This window comes from Capsicum annuum, unplaced genomic scaffold (assembly GCF_002878395.1).
Source record: "Capsicum annuum cultivar UCD-10X-F1 unplaced genomic scaffold, UCD10Xv1.1 ctg3647, whole genome shotgun sequence".
In the NCBI taxonomy this organism is placed as follows: Eukaryota; Viridiplantae; Streptophyta; class Magnoliopsida; order Solanales; family Solanaceae; genus Capsicum; species Capsicum annuum.
In genome coordinates this window covers 840,612-866,503 of record NW_025843459.1, presented here as the reverse complement: position 1 = coordinate 866,503, position 25,892 = coordinate 840,612, and positions in this window count along the sequence as shown.

Here is a 25,892-nt window from a genome sequence, read left to right as displayed (position 1 = left end):
GTTTTTATATCTTCAAAATCAAAATCTAAGATATGTAGGGTTTCAACAAGAACACTCCTTCTGTTCTTGTGCCTAAATATTTAATTTCTATTATTGATTTACATGATTTTGCAAGTGGATTTACACCCAAATTTCTTTATGTATGATTTATGAGACTTGAGTTGAATAAGCTTGGTATTAATGGTTATTTCACCATCGTGCTTCTTAAATTGAGTATTTATTCCATGAGATGTATATTGTCATTATAAATATTGATGATTTCTATGTGATTTATGAAAAGGGTCAAGATTTGTGTTTTTCCTTGAGAGAATTGACGATTGAATATATATATATATATATATTTATCAATATTTGAATTGAAAGTCAAGAATGAGTTTGATGATGTTTCCTTGAAACTTTGGCATTTGAAATGATTTGATAAGCAAATGTACTTGATGTGGAGAAACATTATTTGAATTTGAGTCGAGTTAGAAATCCACAATCGTATATAATTTACCAATGAGATATACTGTTGTTTTGGTCATCATGATAGACCCATGAGTTGGTATTAATTGAGGTGGATTTCCTAATGCGTTTTGAGCTGAGTCTGGGAGTAGTATTTAGCACCAAGCGGGAAATTTGGTATTTCCCCAGAACTACGTGCCACCGTAGGATTGATGTTGATAGTTGTGGGCCGAAGGACAAGTATGAGATTGTGATGATGATATTGAGGTTGTACTCCCTGGCAAGAGTACGACACCCTAACCAATGTGGGGTTCTATCCTTAGGAGGGTGAAACGTTGGACTCTATGCGGCTCACATGGTGTAGTTATGTCGGTTATAAGAAACTCCCACATCCATAATAATATAAGTCTCTTGAATTAACGAGTCACTTTGAGTCACGAGTTAAAGATTTTCAGTTGAGTTAAATGATTTATGAGATTTGTGAAACACGTGTCATTACTGATGATTTATGGAAATAATGTTTCAGATAATACAAGCGAAGATAGTTATTATTGTCAGCATGCATGATTTCTCATACATTTATGACATTATTTAAAATGCTTCATCCACCCCCACATACTCAGTACATTCCCAAGTACCGACCCCCATACTCTTTTTTATTCTATATTTCCTCATGATATAGGTTCAGGTGCTCAGTCTCAGTAGCAATAGTGATCTTTGAGTACCTTCCTCTACACATCTGCTGTTGTTGAGTCCTCATGGTTCGAGGACCTATGCCTTAAATTTTGTATTGTTAATAGATGGTTGTTTACTTTTAGTTCAATACGAGTCAGTTGGGGATCTGTCCCAATGGCTCCTTAGTCCTATGTAGTAGAGGCTTTGTCAGACTAGCATACCAGCGTGTACAGAGATTTTAGTATTTTGTTTGTATAGGGCAGTATTATTTCATGTTTCTGTATGTTCATGACATGGTTATTCCTCTTTATCTTAGTATGATTTGCGCTATAATGAGTTCTGAAAGTGATGACAAGTTTAGAGGGTTAGCTTGACGCCACGTGTAGCCTTGAGCACCATGTGATACCTCGGGATAGGTTCTTGGGGCATTACAATCTTGGTATCAGAGCCTAAGGTTCAAGGAGTCCTAGGGAGTCTGACAACCTGCATTACGTAGAGTCTTGATCATCGGTGTATAGCGCACCACATCTCTGAGCAAGATGGTATGGGACATTTTAGGAAAAATTGTTTCTTTCTTCCAAAAGTCTATCGTGCCTATGACTTTTTCTCTCTATGGTTAATTCATGCTCTCTTATGATAGAAAATGCCTCCTCATAGAGCTCACAGAAGCAACGAACGACCTCAACCCGTTGATCCTTTAGGTGAGACGGTGTCCCATGCCAAATTTTGGGCAGCTTTCCAACCGCTAGCCTAGGCGGTCACCGCCAACGCTCAAGCCAACACCCAGGCTACTATTCTACCTCTGCAAGGGAATTATTCAGCTGCAGCCTGAGTTTGTGACTTTATGCGAATAAATCCACCTGATTTCTATGGGTTGAAAGTAGGTGAAGACCCACAAATGTATTTAGATGAAGTGAGAAAGATCACTCAAATTATGCACGTGAATGAGGAGGAGAGTGTTGAATTGGCTGCCTATCGAATGAAAGATGTTTCTTATGATTGGGTGGAGATGTGGAGGAAGAGTAGAGGGGAGAATGATGCTCCTGTGACTTGGCAATTATTCCAAGATGCCTTTTTAGTAGATTCTTTCCCCCGGAGCTGAGGGAAGAAAAATTAGAAGAATTTATGAACTTGAGGAAGGCCTCCATGTTAGTTAAGGAGTATTTCCATAAGTTTAACCAGTTATCTAAGTATGCTCCCAGTGTGATGGCTGATTCTAAAACTAGTATGAGTAAGTTCTTGGCCGATGTATCTAGTTATGTTATGAAAGAGTATAGATCCGCTATGCTTAATAGGGACATGGACCTTTCAAGACTAAAATCCATGCTCAGCAGATTGAAGCATACAAAGTGAAGGAGAGAGAGAAAGTGACAGGGAATAAGAGAGTTAGATCTAAGAAGTAGGAGTATAGTCAGGCTAGATTTTCTGGAGAGATCATCCCTCAGTTCCAGAGCCGTTCTTTTATGCCAGCTCCTTCATCAACCAGTACTCCTACATTTAGAATTAGGCAGAGCAGGGTAATAGGCCTACTATGTCCAAGTCCTAGGTTAGTGTGAGTAACAGACCTCGTCCTCTCCCATGTACGGAGTATGGTAGAGACCATCTCGGTGAGTGCTTAATCGGTCAGAGGGGTTGCTTTGGTTGCGGTATGTTGGGCCACAAATTCAGGGATTGTCCATATGGTAGACAGGGGAGTCGCGATGTTCATCCCCAGAATTAGACTATTAGTGCTCCAGCGCTTGTAGTTTGTCCTACTTCTCCTCAGGGTGCCTCGTCTAGTACTGCAGGTGGTCAGCACCAAAATCACTTTTATGCTATACCACCCCACCAGGAGCAGAAGGATTCACTAGATGTTGTTACTGGTACACTCCGTGTATTTCATTTTGATGTGTATGTGTTGATGGACCCTGGATTAAGTCTTTCTTATGTGACTTCGTTGGTGGCTGTGAATTTTGAAATTAGTGCTGAAAAGATTTCCAAGCCTTTTCTAGTCTCTACACTAGTGGGTGAATCTGTCGTAGCTCAGCAAATATATAAGAAGTGTCCTATCACTGTTCTTAATAGAGTCATGTTTGCACATTTGATTGAGCTAGACATGGTTGATTTTGATATTATTCTGGGTATGGATTGGCTACACTCTTGTTATGTGTCTATAGACTGCCGTACTCGGGTAGTCAAGTTTTAGTTTCCCAATGAGCTATTCTTTGAGTGGTCCAAAAATTCTGTATCTCCTAAAGGTCATTTCATATCCTATCTTAAAGCTAGGAAGTTGATTTCCAAAGGTTGTATCTATCATTTGGTTCGAGTTAAAGATACTAAGTCTAAGACTCCAACTATTCAATATCTTAGTGTTGTTAATGAGTTTTCTAATGTTTTCTCAGAAGATCTCCCAGGGGTACCTCTCGATAGAGAGATAGAATTTGGAATTGATCTTCTCCCTGATACACAACCAATGTCTATTTCTCTATATCGTATGGCCCCCGCAGAACTTAGGGAGCTGAAAGAGCAACTCAAAGATCTTCTTGATAAGGGTTTTATAAGGCCCAGTATGTCTCCCTGGGGTGCACCTATTTTATTCATGTGAAATAAAGATGGTTCATTGCGCATGTGCATTGACTATCGTCAGCTTAACAAGGTCACAGTCAAGAACAAGTACACTCTTCCTAGAATTGATGACCTATTTGATCAGCTGCAAGGTGCCAGCTACTTCTCAAAAATAGATTTGAGATCCAGTTATCACCAACTTAAAGTTAGAGAGTGTGATATTCCAAAGTTGGCTTTCCGCACTCGTTATCGTCATTTTGAATTCTTGGTCATGTCCTTCGGATTAGCTAATACCCCAACAGCTTTTATAAACCTCATAAAATGGGTGTTCAGACCATACCTGGATATGTTCGTTATTGTGTTCATAGATGATATTCTTGTATACTCCCGAAGTGAAAACAACTATGCAGATCATCTCTGAGTTGTCTTGCAAACCCTTAGAGACCAACAGTTGTTCGCTAAATTTAGCTAGTGTGAATTTTGGCTTTGATCAGTTTCTTTTCTGGGTCATATGGTCTCTTTTGAAGGTATTCGAGTTGATCCTCAAAAGGTAGAAGCTATGAAAAGTTGGCCTAGACCTATTTCCCCATCTGATATTGGAGTTTTCTTGGTCTAGCTGGCTACTACCATCGTTTCATCGAAGGTTTCTCTTCCATTGCTGCTTTTTTGACTCGATTAACCCAAAAAAAGGTTAAATTCCAGTGGTCAGATTCTTGCGAGAGGAGTTTTCAGGAATTGAAGACTCGACTTACTTCAGCCCCTGTGATAACCCTGCCTAATTGTGTCGATGTTTTTGTGATATATTGTGTTGCTTCCATAGTTGGTTTGGGTTATGTGTTGATGCAGAAGGGTAAGGTTATAGCTTATGCCTCCTGACAGTTAAAACCTCATGAGAAGAATTATCCGACCCATGACCTCGAGTTAGCTGCAGTGGTTTTTGCTTTGAAAATTTGGAGACACTACCTATACGATGTTCATGTTGATGTCTTTATGGATCACAAGAGTTTGCAGTATGTGTTTACTCAGAGAGAATTGAATCTTCGACAGAGGCGATGGTTAGAATTATTGAAGGACTACAATATGAGTGTGTTTTATCCCCCAGGCAAGGACAATGTAGTGGTGGATGCCCTTAGCAGATCGTCCATAGGTAGTGTAGCACATGTTAAGGAAGATAAGAGGGAGTTGGTCCACGAAGTGCATCGTTTTGATAGGTTAGGTGTCAGATTGCTCGATTCAGCTGAGGGTAGTGTTTGGGTTCAGAGGAGCTCCGCAACTTCTCTACTTTCGAAAGTGAAAGAGAAGCAGGATATGGATTCTCGTTTGGCCGAATTGAAAGCGTCCGTCAAAGACCAAAAGGTGGAGGTTTTCTTCCAAGGGGGAGATGGTGTACTGAGATTTCAGAATAGGTTGTGTGTGCCTGATGTTGATGATCTAAGGCAGAGGATTATGGGTGAGGCACATGGCGTGCGATATTCTATACATCCTGGTACTACCAAGATGTACTGCGATTTGTGGGAGATTTATTGATGGAATGGTATGAAGAAGGATATAGTGAAGTTTGTAGAAAAGTGTGCAACTTGCCAGCAGGTGAAGATAGAACACCAGAGACCTGGTGAAATGATGCAAAAATTTAGTATCCCTAGTTGGAAGTGGGAGGAGGTGAATATGGATTTTGTGACTGGTTTACCTCCTTCTCGCCGTCATCTTGATTCGATTTGGATTTTTATAGACAGGTTGACTAAGTTTGCATAGTTCCTGCCAGTGCATACATCTTTCACCATAGAGAACTATGCTAAGCTATATATTTGAGAGTTAGTCAAGTTGCATGGAGTTCGATTGTCTATCATCTTCGATAGAGGTACTCAATTTACTTCTCAGTTTTGGAGAGCCTTCCATAATGGTCTTGGCACCCAACTTCATCTTAGCTCCACTTTTCATCCACAGATAGATGGTCAGGCTGAGAGGACTATCCAGACTTGAAGGATACGTTGAGGGCTTGTGTTCTTGATTTCGAAAGAAGTTGGGATGAACACTTGTCGTTGATTGAATTTGCTTACAATAATACTTTTCATTCTAGTATTGGAATGGCTCAATTTGAAGCCTTATATGGGAGAAGATGTAGATTGCCCATAGGTTGGTTCAAAGTGGGTGAAGCTGGTGTGATTGGACCTGATGCTGTGTTCAAAGATATGGAGAAAGTTAAGTTTATTCAAGAGTGGTTGAAGACAACCCAGAGCCGTCAGAAGTCGTATGTAGATGTGAGAAGAAGAGCTCTTGTGTTTGAAGTCGATGGTTTGGTGTATTTGAAAATCTCACCCATGAAAAGGGTGAAAAGATTTGGAAAGAAAGGGAAGTTGAGTCCTAGATATGTTGGCCCTTATAGAGTTTTGGATCGTGTTGGGAAAGCAGCTTATGAGGTTGAGTTGCCTGCAGAATTATCAGCTGTCCATCCTGTGTTTCATGTTTCTATTCTCAAGAAGCACATTGGAGACTTTGTTGTTGTTGATCATCGGAAGGTTGTGATGTTTAGGATAGCCTTTCGCATAATGAAATCACGATTGAAATCCGAGATTTTCAAGTCCGAAGACTGAGGAACAAGGAAGTTCCCTTGGTTAAAGTTCTATGGCAAAATCAATCAGTAGAGGGTGCCACTTGGGAAACAGAAGTGGATATACGAGCCAGTTACCCTTATCTTTTCTCCACGAGTTTGAATCAAGCTGAAGGTACTATTCCCTTAACTCAGTTTTCTTCTAATCTAATTTATTCCACTATATGGTTATTCCCTCTACGATTTGGGTATTTGGTGAAGTACTCAAGAGTATTAGAGTAAAGTGAGCCCTTCTATGTGAGTAATTCCAGCTGTACGTACTCATTTTCTCTTGTTCTTGGCCTATCTAGCAACATTAGAGGAAGAATGTTTCTAAGGGATAGATATTGTAATACCCGATCATTCCTTAATCCTAAATCTATCTTTTTGAATGGATATATATGACTTCCGAGGTGATTGATGTTTAAACCATGGTGTATTTCTCTAATTTCCACTTTTTATCATGTAGAGCATTGAATAAGTTTTCCATCAATACCAATTTCATCGAAATCCAACATCGGATGTGTGAGTTATGGCCGTTTTACTGAATACAATCGGATAGCCCAGGTTTGACGGTCGACCTAGTGGACCGTCAAGTACTTGGTGGACCGTCAAGTGTCCCTTCAAGTCAAGGAAGTAGCTCCCTTTTTGGGATATCGTGTGATGGTCAAAGTGATGGACCGTCCCAAAGTTTATGGACCATTAAGGTGTCTGTCAGACCGAGAAAGAATGTCTCATTTCTGGCCCTCAATTGACGGACGACTTGGTGGACCGTCACTTTTCTGATGGATCGAAAGGTCAATCTTCACGTCAAGGAAGAACATTCCAATTTTGGTGTTTGAGTGATGGATGTCTTGGTGGACCGTCAGTCCTTCTGACGGACCGTCAGATCGACCGTCACTGGCCCCGATCAGCAAATTTCAGCATTTTCAAAAGGGCATCTTGGTCATTTCCACTCCTTGTGGCCTTATATATATATATCTATGTAGAGAAGAAAAGATCATTTTCTCTCTATTTCTCTCCAAATATCTTTCAACAATTCTCTAAAAACCTAGGGTTTCTTCCGAACCCAAAAATCAAATCATCTCCAAGAAATTCAAGAAATCTCCCATAAATTTCTTCAAGTTGTTCAAGAGCTAAGCTCCTTAAGTCAAAGTCAACAAGGTCTTGGTCTAAAAGTGTGAGAAAGAAGGTTCAAGAAAGTTTTTATATCTTCAAAATCAAAATGTAAGGTATGTGGGGTTTCAACAAAAACACTCCTTTCGTTCTTGTGCCTAAAGATTTACTTTCTATTATTGATTTACATGATTTTGCAAGTGGGTTTACACCCAAATTTCTTTATGTATGATTTATGAGACTTGAGTTGAATAAGCTTGGTATTTATGGTTATTTCACCATCATAATTCTTAAATTGAGTATTTATTCCATGAGATGTATATTGCCATTATATATATTGATGATTTCTAAGTGATTTATGATAAGTGTCAATATTTGTGTTTTTCTATGAGAGATTTGACTATTGTATATATATATATATATATATATCGATATTTGAATTGAAAGTCAAGAATGAGTTTGATGATGTTTCCTTGAAGCTTTGGCATTTGAAATGATTTGATAAGCAAATGTACTTGATGTTGAGAAACATTATTTGAATTTGAGTCGAGTTAGGAATCCATGGTCGTATAAGATTTACCGATGAGATATATTGTTGTTTTGGTCATCATCATAGACCCATGAGTTGATATTGATTGAGGTGGATTTCCTAATGCGTTCTGAGCTGAGTCTGGATGGAGTATTTAGCACCGAGCAGGAAATTTAGTATTTTCCTAGAACTACGTGCCACTGTAGGATTGATGTTGATAGTTGTGGGCCAATGGCCAAGTATGAGATTGTGATGATGATATTGAGGTTGTACTCCCTGGCAAGAGTACGACACCCCTTCCAATGTTGGGTTCTCTCCTTAGGAGGGCAAAACGTTGGACTCCATGCGGCTCACATGGTATAGTCCTGTTGGTTATAAGAAACTCCCACTCCCATAATGATATAAGTGTCTTGAGTTACCGAGTCACTTTAAGTCACGAGTTAAAGAGTTTGAGTTAAGTTAAATGATTTATGAGATTTGTGAAACACGTGTCATTACTGATGATTTATGGAAATAATGTTTCAGATAATTCAAGCGAAGATAGTTATTATTGTCAGCATGCATGATTTCTCATACATTTATGACATTTTTTAAAATGTTGTATCCACCCCCACATACTCAGTACTTTCCCAAGTACTGACCCCCATACTCTTTTGTATTCTATATTTCCTCATGATATAGGTTCAGGTGCTCAGTTTCTGCAGCGACAGTGATCTTTGAGTACCTTCCTCTACACTTCTGCAGTTGGTGAATCCTCATGCTTCGAGGACCTGTGTCTCAAATTTTGTCTTGTTAATATATGATTGTTTACTTTTAGTTCAATACAAGTCAGTTGGGGATCTGTCCTAATGGCTTCTCAGTCCTATGTAGTAGAGGCTTTGTCAGACTAGCGTACCAGCATGTATAGAGATTTCAGTATTTTGTTTGTACAGGGCAGTATTATTTCATGTTTCAGTATGTTCATGACATGGTTATTTCTCTTTATCTTATCATGATTTGCGCTATAATGAGTTCTAAAAGTGATGACAAGTTTTAAGGGTTAGCTTGATGCCACGTGTGGTCTTGAGCACCATGTGACGTCTCGAGATAGGTTCTTGGGGCATTACAATATCTCTATCTACATTAATTGTGCATTTGATCCTGAGGTATGGAGTGTATTCAATACCTTTCAAAATTATTGTTGCAGAAGTCATGCATAAGGGTAATTATATGTAGTAGAATGTTGGAACTATATTTTCACCCGAGTAGTAGTAGATGTTAAAGTGTCATGACTAGGTGGTAGGTGGTAGTGAGATAGGCCAAGAAGTTGGTGCTATGAAGACACAAGGTTAGAATTTAGAGTGAGGGTGACTTTTGTGTAAATAAATAGATTTAGTTGGATAACCATTGATTGAGAGGTGGTTTTTCATTTTATAGTGATAGACTAATGTGGTAACAATATTTGTAGATTGTATTATAGTCAGTTAAAGATGTGACAGGTTATGATTATTATTTATTCAAAATATGGAAGGATATCAGAATGGATAGTGAGGTGGTTGTAGAAATCATTCATAGATTGTGAATGAAAGGGGTAGATTAATCAATATGTTATGGGTAGAAATTCATTATTAAACATGGAATTTTGAAGGTAGTGGTGATGTATGCGTGCGTAAGTAAATATGATGCGAGAAAGTAGAATAAGATCGGCTATCCCTATTATGTGACTTTGCCCCCTTCACTGTCTTTTTTCTAGTCGTTGCAAACTAGTACGATGTGTGTAATACCTCATATTTTTCCTAGCTTAAATTCGTTCCTAGAATGTCAAGATTTTGCTTCAAAGATAAATACCAAATATTTCATTTGGTATTTTCAAGATTTCAACTTTTCATTGTGGGGAAATTGAATAAGCCTTCCATCGATACCAAATTCGCCTAAATTTGACACCCGGGTAAGAAGTTATGGCTATTTTAAGTTCCAGTCGTAAAACGCCATCATTTGGACCCTTAGTGCATTGCGGAGAAGTGTAATATCATAATTGTCAATTTCCAGCAAGGCACCGGGATCTTGGCACGTCGCGGAGAGGCCCAATTTGTCGTTTGGCAATTTCTAGTGAGTCCTCGCGATACTGACGTATCGTGCCAGTGGTCAAAATGACAAAAATAAGGGCTCCGCAATTGTGGCGCGTCGTGGAGGGAGCCCATTTCCTGTTCATCTAATTTTCAGTGAGCCACCGCGATAGTGGCATATCACGGTGGCCACCCAATTCACAAAATATTGTATTTTTCAGTTTCGTTTGGGAGTTTAAAGAGGGCATTTTGGTCATTCTCCCAGCCTCTAGTCCATCTTATACAACAAATTAAACCCCTCTAAACCACTTTGTATTCAATTTTCTTTTATTTCTCTCAAACCAAATACCCTAGTTCATCAACTTCCTCCCCAAGAAATCCAAGATTTCTCCATTTGCTCTTCAAGATAACCCAATATTTAAATTTCTCAATACAAGAACACTAAGAAATCATCTCTAAAGCATCAATAGAAATCAAAGATTCAAACGCTTCATCAAAGATCATCAATTAAGGTATGTAGGGTTTAAACAAGGACAATCCTTTCGTCTTTGTACCCAAAACTTCTTTTTATTTACAAAGATACTTGATTTTATACGTTTTTCTATGAATTTGAAGTTGGGTTTATACCCCATATTTCTATTCATGAGATTATGAGATTATCAACGCTTTAGAAGTTGAATTACATGAGTATGAATATATTTTTCTGAACATTGCTGAAATTTCTAAATTTTATGATGAATTATAAATGTTTCTATTATCAAACATGAATTTCAAGATGTTTTATTATGAGATTGATATATGGGTCATTAAGCCCTATTTGAGATTGTGATTTTGAGAATTTTTGTGCTATAAGCACCCCATGATTAGATTATTTTAAGATTATTGAGAAAGATTTGACCTTTTGGTCACAATAGATTGAAATCCACTTTGCTGATTGAGATTATAGATTTTACATTTGGTTTCATTATAAACCATGAGATTATTTTAAAGTGGATTTTTCTTGAGATTTTGAGCATGATATTGGGAGTATTATTTAGTAATGATATGGGTACGTTACTATTGTTTCATACCCCAGAACTACATGCCAACATAGGATTTAGATTATTCCCACTTCTATGTGGATGACTGAGATTGTGATCATTGAGATGAGATTGTTCTATTCCGATGGAAAGGGTAGAACAACCCTAACCTTACGGGGGATAGTCGTGGGACACCATGGATGCTCACATGGTGTACATGTCGATTAGAAGAACCTCCCAAATAGATATCCCCCACTCTTAAAATAATTTTTACTATTTAAAATCTTGAGAAAAAGTGTTTACTATGCAGAATAAGTTCCAGACTTCTTTTTCTTTTAGCCTATATGATTTGAAAAGAAGAACAGTAAAGTTTTTTAAAAAACTAAGTGGTAAGGCTCACAAGTTTTACTCAGATTATGCTTTACAACAAGATATTAGCTACAACTTTTAGCTTTTAGATTTTAGATTTAAAGTGTCTTTTCTACACTTAGATAGCATGATTTAAAGGGAGAATACAAGTACAACTTTTAGAACTTAATGTTATGACTCACTATATTTATAAACCATGATTTACTTCTCATGATTATTATTTTCAGCATTTCAGATATTTCGGCTTATGTGAGTAATTTACATTTAGCATGCATTGATTTACAAATTATAATGATAATATGATGTTTTAATCATGGATTTTACGCCCATATACTCAGTACATCCTCAAAGTATTGATCCACATATATGTCTATGTGCTATATTGTCTCATAATGTAGGTACAAGTTTAGTATGCACATTCCCATTCAGGCAGTTGCAGATTTCAGCCAGTGAGATGATGAGTCCTCATATTTCGGGGACTTCGGTTAGATTTATATATGTTCTTTACTTGCTTAATAACATGTATTGATTAATGATAGTTGGGGTCATGTCATAACTATCTATAGTCAGTATAGTAGAGGCATCACAAATCAGAGTAAGTATGCATTTTCAGTCCCTCTATCAGACTTTATAAGAATTTAAAAGTTATATCAGAGATGTATTATTTTAATATAGCTTTGTATTGAGCATATTCAGAAGAGATTTATCTTCTGCATTATTCTTTCAGACTTTCATATTTATTTCAGTTGCTCATAAGTTATGCCCGTATAAAGGGTTAGCTTGGGATCACTTGAGGTACTAAGTACCGTGTGACATCTCGGGACCTATTTTCGGGGTGTTACAACACTTGAGAAGGTATGTAGTAGATTTTGAGGCATTGATGAACGTACGGGTCATATTTAAGTGAAGTAAGAGACTTAGGTTCATATTTCTATTTGATGGACTAGTATAATATATGGCATGTTTCACCGGTGTTACATGATTAGTGTTAGACAATAGGCCTAAACTTTAGATGTGGATTTTGGTGGTGAGAATAGTAGCTTAAGACTAATGATGTAGTTTTGTGGGAAAGAATTAGTAGGGCTTGATGTGATTTGTGAAGGATCTTAGGTTGATAATTTATGAAAAGTTTATGTGGTAATCATAAGGTATATGTGTACATGAGAACAAGAGTAAAACAATGAATTATGGATGAATCATTAAGTGGATAAAAGAATGAGTATATAAGAATAAGTTGAACCCCGAGGTAGCGTGTTGTTAGATAAGGTGTGATGTGTATGAGTGTCACGTATACCTAGATATCATTCTTAAATCTTGTAGTATGAAGAAGTCTGGGAGTTGTTTATAACATTATTTAGAGTTGAATTAAGGAAATATGGGTAGGCAATATGAACTATTGGAATAGTTTTATAAATGTTAAGCTGTAAATTATGTGATTAGAGGTGTAATACTAGTATTCTAAGGAGTTGAAGATGGAGTGTTAAGTGTTTATAAGAATGTGTGGCCATGTCCATGATAATATCAGTCATAAGTCGACAACTTTAGGGGGTGGAGGAAGTTACGATTAGTGTCCCTTAAGGGGGATGTTCTTGAAAGAATTTAGTATCTTTATATAAAAAATTATTAAGGGGAGTTTGTGTAAATGTGTGTATTAATAACCCCCCATTGTCTAGACTGTTGTGCTTGTAGATTTAATGAGAAGATATCTCCTTACGTTTAGGATTGAGAATTTTCTCGAAGGGCGAGATGATGGATTAATGTAGTTCCCGAATTTTTTTGTGGTGTCAAGTTTCAAATGAGAATCATGATAAATCAATCCATATTCAAGCAAGCTCCTCCTATGTTGATTTGAATGGATATATACAAATATCTTATGTATTCAAGTCTTGCCTATGTCTAAGGTTTGATGTAATGCCCCAAGTCTGTACCCCAGACGCTATGGGGTGCTTAGGACCCTGAAGGACCACAAGTTAACCCATGACTGGTACTTACTATGAGCTCTGAATTATAATACTATAATAATGTGGAACATACACTGAAATGCCAAAAGGTTCATTATCTGAATACTGATAATAATAACATTTGATAATAATATCTGATAAATGAATACTATCTGAACTAGTATAGTCTGAAAAGCCTCTAACTAAATTGTCTGAATGTGGAGTTGATGGGATAAGCAAATGTATGCATCAGTACGTGGAATGTACTGGTAAACTAGATGAGATAAGGCTAAATTCAGGGGTTCATATGCATACACAGTAACTAAAAGATATATAGTAACTGAATATGGGAGAACATGGATAACTAAAACTGTTGTAAATACTGAGTATACAATACTATGCATATACGTTATACTGTATCAGAGCTTTTACTGAAGTTGAGTACTGATTTTTGATAATTAAGATTTCGATAATTGAATTATTGATAACTGAGTGACTATTTTTGATAGTCCTGATTCTGTAGAACTGAACTGAGTTCTATTCTGAAATTAAAACTGAAACTGTGGGAGGTAATCATATAACCGACATGCCCTTTTTTCTAAATAGATTTGGGGTCCAACTTGTAACCCCAGCTGGAAGGGTGTCAATACCATGGCAAGACAAGCTAAAAAGTTACCTTCATCTGCCAGGTACCTTCAAATGACAAGTAAAACACCTCATCAAGCCTCAAATTGAAGTAGCAAACTCTTATCACTCTATGGGCCCTGCATCTTTACCCCTGTCTACCTTTTACAGCTTAAACTATGTATGAGATACATCTACATAGCTAAATCATCACTCTTACTGGAAGTCACTCCCATAATATCTGTGACTTTTTGAAACTGATCAAGGAACTCCTGTGGATCCTCTTCTGACTTGGATCCAGAGAATAAGGGATGATTTATTCAGGTAAAATCCTGAATCCTATCTACAGTAGTTTTGCCCAATGGGTTAGCCTGAACAACAACTGGCAATTCATTCTGAGTTGCTATGGAATTGGATAGAGTGGTAAACTTAGCTCTGAATTCTTCAAAGGAGACATGCTCGTTCAGGGGATTTGCCTGAATGGACTGAGATGCTTACTGGTTTCCTATTCTTCTTTCGTTGGTATTTTTGGAAGGCATGTTCTATAAACAGAAGGAAGAAAATGATTAGACTCAGTGTTTACCTTGAGCTCATGCTCACTCGCACGTCATGAATATGGAAAGAAGGAAAACTTTTCCTAAAAATGCCTCATTTCCTCTTATTCATAAGATTGGCGCACTACACACACATGCATAAGACTCTAATAGATGCGGCTTTCAGTCTCCCTAGGAATCTGTTGAACCTTTGGATCTGATACCAAGTTTGTAATTCCTCAAGTCTATACCCCAGACGCTACACGGTGCTTACGACCTCGAAGGACCACAAGCTAACCCATGATTGGTGTCTCCTATGAGCACTGAATAATAATATTATAATAATGCAGAACATATGCTGAAATTCCATAAGGTTCATAATATGAATGCTGATAATAATAACATCTGACAATAATATCTGTAAACTAAATACTGTCTGAACTAGTCTAGTTGAAAAGCCTCTAATTGAACTATCTGAATATGGAGTTGATAGGACAAGCCCCCAACTAACTCCGACTACTAAAATGCTGAAGCTACTAAAAATACTAAAATAAAGTATATCCTCAATAGATAAAGACTCACTACTGAATCTTCTGCTGCTATCTGAATTTGTGTAAGCGCGGTCAGGAACCTGAGCATCCGAATCTATGATATAAAACATCATAGTGTAAAAGAAAGTATGCGTCAGTATATGGAATGTTATGGTATGCTAGATGAGGTAAGACTAAATGCAAGGGTTCATATTCATGGACAATAACGGACTGAATGATGTAGAATAACTGAATATGAGAGTACATGTATAACTGAAACTGCTATAAATACTAAGTATGGAATACTGTGCATATATGTGTATACTGTATCAGAGATTTTAATGAAGTTGAGTACTAATTTTTGATACTGAGTAACTGATATATAAGATTTTGATAAATGAATTACTGATAACTAAGTGATTTTTTCTGATAGTCCTGATTCTGTAGAACAAAACTAAGTTCTATTCTGAGACTGAAACTGAAAATGTGGGAGATAATCATATAACCTACATGAACCTTTTTCTAAACAGATTTGGGGTCCAACTTATAACCCCACCTGGAAGGGTTTCAGTACTGAGCCACGAATAAAGACAAGTTGAAGAGTCACCCTCATCTATTAGGTACCCTGAATGAGAACGGTGGTACCCTCAAATGATAGGTAAAACACCTCATCAAGCCTCAATTTGCAGGTTGTGTCTCAACCTACGTTGGCTAAACAGTTCTTGAATACAAGGACTGCTTCTAAGGATCACACCCTCTACTGGTAGGTGAGTCCCCATCCTTGGGTTCACTCAGTGCTAAATCCTACTCCCAACTAAATAGTTACTAATTACTACATTGAGCTGAACTAGACTAATACTAAGTTTGACTGAGTTCTATAACTGCCTGGGTACTTACCATTTTGGGACATGACTGAGACTATTCTGTATCTACTTTATTTCTAGGTAAACAACTAAATAGTCGTGTATTAGATACCCCCAGTACTCGATATCATGAATATAAAGCATAACATGATCTTTAAAAGCATAACAAGGTCCACTGGTTCATAATTAATTCATAGAGACATTTTATCAAACACTTGTAGGGCATAAACTTGTACATGTGGTAACATATTATGATTTCACCATTTAATTCACATGGACATTCCATCAAACATATGGGTAGCACAACTCAATGCATATAATAATGGACAACATGTAAACATTGTAACTACATGGGAATTATACAATCCAATATACATGCTATTTCAATTTCATCGAATCTATAATTAATCATGGATTGAAACCCAATTAATGTCATGAACATGAATAAAATCCAATTTTAAGCATGTAAATCATGAATCAATAATCTTGTAGATTTAAAAATTGATTATTGGACTCTATACGTGAAGGAAACTCATAGATGAACACCTAGCATACTTGGGAAGATTAATTTTTGAAGGTTCTTGGAGGAATTCCTGAGTTTGTTCTTGATTTCTTGAAGTTAGGGTTTTGCCCTTTGAGAGAGAATGATTTATTTCTTGAGTAAGTAATGAAATAATGAGCAACTAATGCTCTTTAAGGGCTTAATTACATGTTTAGGCTGACTGGGGTGAGGGTAAAAAAAGTTTAATGCCCTTAGAATTAAAACTCAGAACTAATTGAGAATCCCAATTTTGTACGCTGGTGCGACACGGTGAAATCGCGCCAGGTCACTGGAAACTGGACAAATGGGAACTGGAAGCTTGATGCGAGCAGAACAATCGTGGTACCCCACTATATGCGAATTTAACGCTTGGCGAGATGCGCTATGATCGCGGAGTCATACTATAAAGTGACAATTGGGAAAGTGGCTGGTGGCGCAGTGTGGTGGGATCGCGATCGCTCACTGGATTTTGAAAATTTCCATTTGCCCCCTCTCTACAACACTATGATGTACAAGGTGGTGATCTATTTTACAAAAATGGCTATAACTCTTCACCCAGGTATAAGATTTAGGCAAATTTTATATCATTGGAAAGCTGACTAAATTTCTTACGCAATGGTAAACTCTAAACTGAAAAAAACTGAGTATTTTAAAATATTTATATATGAATACTCATGTACTAAGAGTTAAATTAAGCTCAGGAAATACGAGGTATTACAATATCTCCCCCTTAGGAACATTCATCCTTGAGTGAGACTGATTAAACTGTGAAATACTGATAGACTGAGTTTACACACTGAACATGCACAACTGAAACAGGATTGCATGACTGAAATCACTAATAAGATGAGTTTTCATACTGAACATACATATTTGAAGCATGAGTACATGACTGAACTGATTCATAAATGCATGAATGAATATGTAATGGTAATGGATACCAAGTTTGCAACTGTAACTGAACATAGAACTGAGCAAAGTTATAGAAAAATGTTACCTCAAAATGAATCTGAGTTTGCAGAGAAGAGGTGAGGATACTTTGTCCACATATTTATTTTTGCTTCCCAAGTAGCTCCTTCAATAGATAGATTCCGCCAAAGAACTTTGACTAAGGGAACTTTTTTGTTCCTCAGTCTGTGAATCTAACGATCGAGGATTTGGACTAGGACTTTTTTGAAAGATAGATCATTCTGAATATCTATGCCGTCGAAGGGAACTATGACTACTGGGTACCGAATGCATTTCTTATGCAAGGAGACGTGGAATACTGGGTGCAATGAAGCTAGATCTGAAGGCAACTCAAGCTCATAAGCTACCTTTCCAAAATGACTGAGAATTCTATATGGACTGACATATCGGGGACTGAGCTTCCACTTTTGGCCAAACCTCTTCACTCCCTACATGGGAGAGATTATTAGGTACACAAAATCGTCGACCTCAAACTCAAGATCTTTATCTTCACATCTGCATATGATTTCTGTCAGTTTTGGGCTGCCATAAGCCTTTCCCTGATCAACTAAACTTTCCCTAAGGTATCAAACACTAAGTTAGTCTGTACTACTGTGGCCTTACTGACGTCGAACCAACCAATTAGAGATCTATATCTCCTACCATAAATAGCCTCAAAAGGAGCCATCTGAATACTGGAATGGTAGCTATTATTATATGCAAATTTGATCGAAGAAAAGTGGTCATCCCACCTACCCTTAAAATCAACCACACATTCTCTTAACATATCTTCTAGAGTTTAAATGGTCATTTCTGCTTGAACATTTGTCTGAGGATGAAAAGATGTACTAAGGTGACCTTGGGTACCAAGACTCTTTTGGAATGCTTTCCAAAAGTGAAAGGTAAACTGGGTACCATTATCTGAGATGATGGATACTTGGACTCTGTGTAACTTGAATAACTCTCTAATATAGAGTTTGGTATAGTTCTCGGCTGAATAGAAAGTATAAAATGGCAAGAAATAAGGACATTTAGTGATCCTGCTAATGATAACCCAACTTGAGTCATGATGACGATGAGTATAAGGAAAACCTATGATAAAGTCCATATCCACTTCTTCCCATTTCCATATGGGAATACTGAACTCCTGCATGAACCCACTAGGCTTTTGGTTCTAAATCTTAACCTACTGATAGGTAAAGCAGTTAGCTACAAACTATATAATATCCCTTTTCATCCCACACCACCAATAGATCTCCCTCAAATCGTGGTACATCTTAGTGGCCCCTAGATAAATAGAGTAACGCGCACCATGCAATTTAGCAAGAAATCATTGCCTCAAGCCATCTACACCTGGTATATATAATCGACCCTAATAACACAACACACCATCTTTCCCTTAGGAGAAAACCTCTAATTTTTGATCTGTGACTGGCTCTTTCAACTTAACAAGGTTGGGATCTCTATCCTATTTTTCCTTTACTTCGGAAACTAAAGATGATTCTGAACTATTCTACACCCGCGCACTACCCTTTGTTGAATTGACTAAGCGGACACCTAGTCTGGCAAGATGATGAACTTCCTAAACTAAATTCTTCTTGTCATTCTCAACATGAGCCACACTACCTATAGACAACCTACTGAGATTATCAGCCACTACATTGGCTTTCCTGGATGGTACAGAATACTCATCTCATAATTTTTCAATAACTCTAACCATCTTCTCTGATGCAAATTCAATCTTTTTTAGAGAACACATACTATAAGCTTTTGTGATCTGTGAACACATCATCATGTACCCCATACAAATAGTGCCTGTAAATCTTTAAGGCAAGCACTACAACTTCTAACTCAAGATCATAGGTAGGGTAATTCTTCTCATAGGGATGAAGCTATCTAAAGGCATAGGCTATGACCTTACCTCTCTGTATGTGGACATAACCTAAACTTAAACTAGATGCATCACAGTACACAACAAACACATCTGAACCATCTGGTAACATTAGAACTGGGGCTATAGTGAGTCGAGTTTTCAACTCCTAAAAACTCTTTTACAAGAATTTGAGCACTGATACTTGACTTTATTCTGAGTCAATCTGGACATAGGGGATGTAATAGATGAAAACCCTTCAATAAACAGACGGTAATAGCTAGCTAAACACAAGAAACTTCTAATATTTAATGGAGAGATGGGTCTAGGCTAGTTTCTCATCGCCTTGGTCTTTTAAGGATCAACTCTAATACCATCACCGAAAATAATATGTCCAAGGAATGCTAATGACCTTATCCAAAATTCATACTTACTGAATTTGGCAAAAAACTGATGGGCTCTGAGGCTCTGAAGTACAATTCTATGGTGATCTGTGTGATCATTCTCCCTATGCGAGTAAATAAGAATATCATCGACGAAGACTATAACGAACATGTCCAAGTACTGCTTTAACACTTAGTTCATCAAGTCCATGAAAGTTGCTGAGGAATTAGTGAGACCAAAGGACATGACTAGAAATTCGAAGTGACTATACTGGGTATGGAAAGTTATTTTTGGAATGTTGCATTCTCTGACCCTAAGCTGATGATAGCCGATTTGAGGTCTATCTTTGAAAATAACTGGCCCCTGAAGTAGATTAAATAAGTCATCAATTCTAGGAAGTGGGTATTTATTCTTGACTATGACTTTGTTCAACTGACAATAGTCTATACACATTCTGAGTGAAGCATCTTTTTTACGCATGAATAAGATTAGTGCGCCCACTGGGGAAATGCTGGGTTTGATGAACCCTTTGTCTAAAAGGTCCTTCAACTATTCTTTTAACTTTTTGAGTTTAGCTGGTGCCATTATGTATGGCAGAATAGAGATAGGTTAAGTATCTGGGAGAAGGTCTATTTTGAAGTCAATTTCCTTTTAGGGAGGAACTCCAAGAAGATCTTCGGGAAACACGTCTGAGCACTCATTTACTATAGGAATTTTCTCAAGACTAGGAATCTCTAAACTAGAGTTTTTCACTCGAACAATATGATAGACAAATCCCTTGTATATCATTCTTCTCGCTCTAAGGTATGAAATTAACTAAACCTTAAGCACTGTAGTACTACCCCTTCATTCAAGGACTTGTTCATTTGGAAACTGAAAATGGACAATTCTGTTTCTACAATCAACTGAGTCATAGTATGAATGGAGCCAATCTATGCTGAGAATGACATTGAAATCTATTATTTCTAATTCTACTAAGTCTGCTAAAGTGACTTTCTGAGATATCATAACCGAACAGTTCCTGTATATCCACCAGGCTATGATAGACTGACCCACTGGCATAGAGACTGAGAAAGGTTCTATTAAGATTTTAGGTTTGACTTTGAAATTGACTGCTATGTAAGTAGTTACAAAATACAGAAAATCTCCTAGATCAATTAAGGGATAAATATGTAAATAGAATATCTGTAACATACTAGTGACCACATTAGAAGAATTTTCTTGATCTTGTCTGGGCTGAAGTGTATAAAGCCTATTTGGGCATTGCCCACTGGTGGCACTGGAAATGACACTGCTAATTTGGGGGGACTGGACTGAGTTGAAGGACGATTGTACTGACCTTAAGAACCTAACTGGTGAATCTCTCTAACTCTGTGGCCTGGATTTCCACACCTATAACAAACATCACTGCCAGCCCTACAGATACCCTAGTTGTTTTTGCCATATTTTGGACAAAAAGGATTTGTTCGAGCACTACTGACACTGCCCTGAGATTTAGAGCCTGGTGCCCTATCTTTGTTACTATTTCTGAACTGAGGGACTGGAGAACTAGCTGAGAAAGGAGCTGGAAATAAAGACTTTTGGCAAAACTGAGAATGGTTACCGCCTTCTAACTTAGGCTAAGTAAAATTAATGCTACCTATTCTAGCTCTCTTCTTCTCCCTCTCTATCCTTATTCTTAGCCTCTTCTATCTGTTTAGAATGGACCATGAGCCTAGATATGTCAATCTCATTAATCAACATCGCAGTTCGACATTCCTTAACCATACACTTTGACACCCTTTACATGAACTTGCTCATTTTGGACCTATTTTCTACTACTACATGGGGAGTACACCTAGCTAATTGATTAAATTTGATGGAATACTCTTTCACACTCATATTTCCTTGCCTGAGATTGATGAAATCTAACACCTTGGCTTGTCTTAGCTCTAAGGAAAAAAATCTATTTAGGAAAGTAGTAGCAAACTCTTCCCACTCTCTGGGCCCTACATCTATACCCCTGTCTACCTTCCACTGCTTAAACCATATATGAGCTATATTTATGCAGCTAACTCAATACTTTAATTGGAAGTCACTCCCATAATATATGTGACTTTATGAACAACTTCTATGGATCCTCTTTTGACTTGGATCTTGAGAATAAGGGAGGATTTATTCGGGTTAAGTCCCAAATCCTCGCTACAGTAGTATTGGCCACTGGGTTATCCTAAATAGCAGTTGGCCATTTATTCTAAGCTGCTACAGAATTGGTTAGAATTGTAAAAAAAAATCTAAATTCTGCATGTGAGACATGCTCATCTAGGGGATCTCCCTGAATAGGCTGAGGTGCTGACTGGCTTCCTGTTCTTCTTTTGTTTAGTCTTTTTGAGAGGCATGTTCTGTAAATAGAAGGAAAAAGAGGATTATACTGAGAGTTTAACTTAATCTCATGCTCACTCGCATGACATAAATACTGAAAGAAGGTAAACTTTTCCTAAAAATGACTCATAGACTCTTGTCCATAAGTGTAGAGTGCTATACGCACATGCACAAGACTTTACTAGATACAGATTTTATACTCTCTAGGACTCATTTTAACCTTAGGCTCTAACCACAAGGTAACACATGATAGGCACCTTCTATGAGCATTGAATAATAATACTATAATAATATGGAACATAGGCTGAAATGCCATAAGTTTCATAATCTAAATATTAATAATAATAACATCAAACAATAGTTTCTAAAAATTGAATACTATCTGAAATAATCTAGTTTAAAAAGCCTCTAAAAAACTATCTGAATATGGAGTTGATGGGACAAGCCCCCAACTAAGTTCGACTACTAAAGAGATTGAAATAAGGTATATCCTTAATAGATAAGGACTCACTACTAAATCTGCTGCTACTATCTGAATCTATCTAAGTGCGGTCAGGAACCTGAGCGTCCGAACCTATAATATGAGACATTATAGCACAAGAGAAATTTTGTATCAATACATGGAATGTACTGGTATGCTTGATGAGGTAAGGCTAAATGTAAGGCTTCATATACATGAACAGTAACTATCTGAATGATATAGAGTAACTAAATATTAGAGTACATGGATAACTTAAACTACTATAATATTTAGTATACAATATTGTGCGTATACGTGTATACTGTATTTAATCTTTTACTGAAGTTGAGTACTGATTTTTGATATCTGAGATTTTGATAATTGAATTACTGATAATTGAGTGACTATTTCTGATAGTCTTGATTCTGAAGAACTGAACTGAGTTCTATTCTGAGACTGAAACTGAAACTGTGGTAGGTAATCATATAACCGATATGACCCTTTTTATAAATAGATTTGAGGTTTAACCTATAACCCTATATTAAAGGGTTTTAGTACCGTGCCACGGGTAAAGACAAGCTAAAGATTCACCCTCATCTAGTAGGTGCCATGAATAAGAATAGTAGCACCCTCAACTGATAGGTAAAATACCTCGTCAAGGCACGTTGGTGTCTCAACCTATGATGGATATATAGTTTTGGAATGCAAGGACTACTTCTATGGATCACGACCTCTACTGGCAGGTGATTCCCAATTCTTGGGTTTACTCGGTGCTAAATTCTACTCCCAACTGAATAGACACTAATTACTATATTAAGCTAAACTACACTGATACTGAGTTTCACTGAGTTCTGTAAATGCCTAAGTACTAACCATTTTGGGACATGACTGAGAATATTATGTATTTACTATAGCTCTAGGTAAACAACTAGATTGTCGGGTATTAGATACCCCCAAGACTCGATAGCATGAAAATAAAGCATAGCATGATCTTGAAAAGCATAACAAGGTCCACTAGTTCACAATTTATTCATGGAGACATTTTATCAAACACTTGTAGAAAATAAACTTGTACATATGCTAGAATATCATGATTTCACCATTTAATTCACATGGACATTCCATCAAACAAATGGGGAGCACAACTCAATGCACATAATCATGAACAACATGCAAACATTGTAACCATAACACCCAAACTTGCTAATTCAAGGATCATAACATGCGAATTACACCATACAATATACATGCTATTTCAATTTCATGGAATCGACAATTAAGTATGGATTAACACTCAATTAATTTCATAAACATAAATACAATCCAATTTCAAGCATGTAACTCATGAATCAATAATCTTGTAGTTTTAAAATGGATTTTTGGACTCTATGGGTGAAAAGAACCCATAGATGAACACCTAACATACTTGGAAAGATTAATACTTGAAGTTTCTTGAAGGAATTCCTGAGTTTGTTCTAGATTTATTGAAGTTAGGGTATTTCCCTTTGAGAGAGATTGATTTATTTCTTGAGTATGTAATGAAATAATGAGCAATTAGTTCTCTTTTAGGGCTTAATTATGTGTTTAGGCTGACTGGGGTGAGGAGAAAAAAACTTTAATGCCCTCAGAATTAAAACTCAAAACTGATTATGAATCCAATTTTGTACGCTAGTGCGACACAGTGAAATCATGCCATCTCACTGGAAACTAGACGATTGGGAACTAGAAGATTTTCATAACACGGTACAATCATGGTACCCCATTGTATGCGAATTAACCCTTGGCGTGAGGCACCATGATCTTGGAGTCATACTCAAAAGTGTCAATTGGGAAAGTAGCTGGTGGCGCGATGTGGTGGGGTCACGACAGCTGATTGAATTTTGACAATTTCCATTTAAACCTTCTTCGCAACGTGATGATGTACTAGGTGGTACTCTGTTTTGTAAAAATGGCTATAACTCTTCACCCAGATATTGGATTTGGCTGAATTTTATATTGTTGGAAAGCTGACTTAATTTCTTACACAATGGTAAGCTCTAAATTAAAAGAAACTGAGTTTATAAAATTTTTTATATATGAATTCTCATTTACTAAGAGTTAAATTAAGCTAGGAAAATACAGAGTATTACATTTGAGCTCTTTATGTAACTGATGTCATGTCTCAACCTCCAAACTAGAAGTAATAATGTACCATAGTGATTCAATATTCTAAATATCCAAGATCTATATTATGTTTCTCATGAACCATAAATTGTGTACCAAATCATGCTTGGTTCTAAGGAACTATGTTTTCATATGTTACTGATTCATTTTATGTCGAGATTAGCCAAATAATAATGTTGTGCAAACTCATGACTATTTCAGCACTTAAAATGAGAAGCGATAGCTTTGAGTAGAAGTCGTTGCCTCAATCATCAACTTCATAAATTCCAAACTTATGCTATACCACTCATGATGTAAGCTCGCATGTTTCTCATTGTGGTTTTCCTAAGAACTCCTGCTATGTTGAGTTTATGCTTGAACGACACTCTAAAACATTCCTTAAAATATTTTGATCATGTACCATAAAACACATGCCAAGATCATGTCAATGTCAAGTTTCGTTATCTCATGATTTAAGCTTACACAATTTACTTGGTGTGCCATAAAGCGCTTCTTGAATGTCTATATATGTTTCATTATGGAAAATAAAAATTTTAATGTGAGATACATCCATTATTCTATACTTCTATATCTTTAACAAAGTCCTACCCATCATTCAAGGACGAATGATTCCAAGGGGGAGATAATGTAACACCCCGCACTTTTCGGGCTAGTATTCAAACCCTCGCTTCTATGCATATAGACCCAAACCCAATAATTCCTTTTTAATATGTATATGATGATTAATTCTTTAGTTTGGGAATACCTTTGAATATGAGTTGAGGTCACAAATATCTCCTAACTCAAAGACAAGTTGAGAACGTTTCTATCGATTATATTTTGGTGAACGCTTCAGCTTGCGTCAAATTTCAACGAACATTACTCCTTGTACATAATGAGTTACATGTTCTACTATATACTAAAATAAAGATCTTTGAGTCCTATTTCCAACACAACTGGTTTCACCTTAATCTGATATTGGAGTAGAAGGTTATACTTATTTTACCTCATTATGTCTATCTGTCAACAAGGTGATGACTTGAGGTGATAGGACATCAACTAAATGATGACTTATCAACAAATTCTTCATCCTTAACCAGTATGTGACCAATTCCATCTTTAACTGATGACTTGAGGTGATAGACCATCACTCCAGTAACGACTTATCAACCCAAGTGAAGTGAAGACTTCAGTTGATATGTCATCAACTAGTCGATAAGTTATCAACTCAAGTCATTAAATAATTTTTTTTTAAAAATTTGTACGTATTTTCCCTAGGGGTATTTTCCCCACCCCAAATTTCTCCTACACGATTTAAAACATGCAAAATAGGTTGTAATCTATCTTTTATGAGTTTTAAAACTTGTT